Source organism: Coregonus clupeaformis, chromosome 24 (genome assembly GCF_020615455.1).
Source record: "Coregonus clupeaformis isolate EN_2021a chromosome 24, ASM2061545v1, whole genome shotgun sequence".
Classification (NCBI taxonomy): domain Eukaryota; kingdom Metazoa; phylum Chordata; class Actinopteri; order Salmoniformes; family Salmonidae; genus Coregonus; species Coregonus clupeaformis.
This window is the reverse complement of record NC_059215.1, coordinates 24,136,264-24,139,619: the sequence shown is the minus strand read 5'-3', so window position 1 is coordinate 24,139,619 and position 3,356 is coordinate 24,136,264.

Genomic DNA, 3,356 nt, shown 5'->3' with positions numbered 1-3,356 from the left:
TATTTATTTATTTATTTCACCTTTATTTAACCAGGTAAGCCAGTTGAGAACAAGTTCTAATTTACAACTACGACCTGGCCAAGATAAAGCAAAGCAGTGCAATAAAAACAACAACAACACAGAGTTACATATGGAATAAACAAAACGTACAGTCAATAACACAATAGAAAATCTATATACAGTGTGTGCAAATGTAGTAAGTTGTGGAGGTAAGGCAATAAATAGGCCATAGTGCAAAATAATTACAATTTAGTATTAACACTGGAGTGATAGATGTGCAGAAGATGATGTGCAAATAGAGATACTGGGGTGCAAATTAGCAAAATAAATAACAATGTAAATAACAATATGGGGATGAGGTAGTTGGGTGGGCTAATTACAGATGGGCTGTGTACAGGTGCAGTGATCGGTAAGCTGCTCTGACAACTGATGCTTAAAGTTAGTGAGTGTCTCCAGCTTCAGAGATTTTTGCAGTTCGTTCCAGTCATTTGCAGCAGAGAACTGGAAGGAATGGCGGCCAAAGGAGGTGTTGGCTTTGGGGATGACCAGTGAGATTTTAGGTGCCAAGCCAAATTTCTTCAGCCTCCTGAGGTTGAAGAGGCTCTGTTGCACCTTCTTCACCACACTGTCTGCGTGGGTGGACCATTTCAGTTTGTCAGTGATGTGTATGCCAAGGAACTTGAAGCTTTCCACCTTCTCCACTGCGGTCCCGTCGATGTGGATAGGGGGGTGCACCCTCTGCTGTTTGCTGAAGTCCACGATCATCTCCTTTGTTTTGTTGACGTTGAGTGAGAGGTTATTTTCCTGGCACCACACTCCCAGAGCCCTCACCTCCTCCCTGTAGGCGTTCTCGTCATTGTTGGTAATCAAGCCTACTACTGTTGTGTCGTCTTCAAACTTGATGATTGAGTTGGAGGCGTGCTTGGCCACGCAGTCATGGGTGAACAGGGAGTACAGGAGTGGGCTGAGCACGCACCCTTGTGGGGCCCCAGTGTTGAGGATCAGCGAAGTGGAGATGTTGTTTCCTACCTTCACCAACTGAGGGCGGCCTGTCAGGAAGTCCAGGACCCAGTTGCACAGGGCGGGGTTCAGACCCAGGACCTCAAGCTTAATGATGAGCTTGGAGGGTACTATGGTGTTGAATGCTGAGCTATAGTCAATGAACAGCATTCTTACATAGGTATTCCTCTTGTCCATGGGATGGGATAGGGCAGTGTGCAGTGTGATGGTGATTGCATCGTCTGTGGATCTATTGGGGCGGTAAGAAAATTGAAGTGGGTCTAGGGTGACAGGTAAGGTAGAGGTGATATGATCCTTGACTAGTCTCTCAAAGCACTTCATGATGACAGAGGTGAGTGCTACGGGCGATAGTCATTTAGTTCAGTTACCTTTGCTTTCTTGGATACAGGAACAATGGTGGCCATCTTGAAGCATGTGGGAACAGCAGACTGGGAAAGGGAGAGATTGAATATGTCCGTAAACACACCAGCCAGTTGGTCTGCACATGCTCTGAGGACGCGGCTAGGGATGCCGTCTGGGCCGGCAGCCTTGCGGGGGTTAACATGCTTAAATGTCTTACTCACGTCGGCCACGGAGAAGGAGAGGCCACAGTCCTTGGTAGTGGGCCTCGTCGGTGGCACTGTGTTATCCTCAAAGCGGGCGAAGAAGGTGTTTAGCTTGTCTGGAAGCGAGACGTCGGTGTTGGCGACGTGGCTGGTTTTCCTTTTGTAGTCCGTGATTGTCTGTAGACCCTGCCACATACGTCTCGTGTCTGAGCCGTTGAATTGCGACCAGTCATTTTGTGGCTTATTAAGAAGCCCCCATAAAACAGTAACAGTGTGCATAGCATCTGCCCTTGGCTTGGAATTCCTCTGTTACCCTTTGGACCAGTATCCCACCATCACCCTGAGAGCAGACAGGAAACTAGTGGGGTTGGGTACTGATGTTTATACAGTTTCCTGGATATCCCTTACAACAACAAAAAAACATGTACAATTTGCTGTTTCACATGTGAAAATCGCGTTTTCACAAGTGAAATAGCTGTTTTCAGATATTGAGCTTAAATTTCACCATATTTTCACATGTATTACATTTAGAGTTCACATGTAAACACCACATTTTAACATGTGAGGAGAATAGCGACTTCACCTCACATGTGAATTGCAAGTTCACATTTGAAAAAATTAAGATATGGCAATCCATTTGCTGTTGTACATGTAAGAAAACTCTGCATGTGTAAATCTCACTTTCACATGTAGAATTTCAAGTTCACGTGAAAAACGATCACGTGAAAATCACATTTGCAGTTTCACATGTAAGAAAACTCCACGTGTAAATCTCACTTTCACATGTAGAATTGCAAGTTCACATGTGAAAAACAATCACATGTGAAAATCACATTTGCAGTTTCACAAGTAAGAAAACTCCACGTGAAAATTGCAAGTTCACATGTGGGGGTGAAAATGTGGGTGTTCACATGTTGCAGTAGCAATGTTTCCTCAAATTCTGTAATACCATTCTGTAAAAATGTTACTTAGCCTACCTTAGTATAATAATTGAAGTCCATTAAAAATAGTGATTTCTTATTTCTGAGCCATCCACTCCATTATTATTGTAGTCCTCCATGGTGTTGCGTTTGATATGTATACTTAGCGCTACCACTAGGGAGAGTCATTCGGAGTGTTACTGCTGCAGGGACGCGCCTCTCTTCTTCGTACGTGTTGCTCCGTGACAGTTGGAAGAAGCCAACTTTTTTTTTTAAATCTAGAGAAAACATGTTTAACTAAACTGTGTTTAGTTTTCTGGTCATTTTGATGTACAGTATAATTGTATTGTTTTGACCTAGTGAAAAACGAGGGAGATTTTTCCATTCACATGCTCACTTTTGTATTTTTACAAACGAGGGCTCATATTGAGTGTATTTACATGTGTACATATATTTTAGAAGGTTACCTTTTATGAAATGTGCATCTAATGGTCACATGCTAATTGTTAACCGCTAGCTAGCTTATTGATAGGTGATAGCTAGCCTTCCATTTCCTCCTAGCTAGCTATTCTTAGCTTCTGTTATTGTTAGCGGTCCATTGGTTTTTGTTACATTTAATACACAGGCCTAAAAGGGATTTTAAGGAATTTGAAAATGTGTGAATGTGTTTGCTTTAGGAATTAATGTTAACAGATACTTTTCCACAAAGAGATGATTTTGAATTAGGGCTGTCAGAGTTAATCAGTTAACTCATGTACATTGTTGTGCACTCAAGTCTTGATTATTGTATTGTCTGAAACCATTCCAAATACACAAAGAACATCAAAAATACATAATCTATACAGCTAAAAATACAATGTCAAAACAAGTT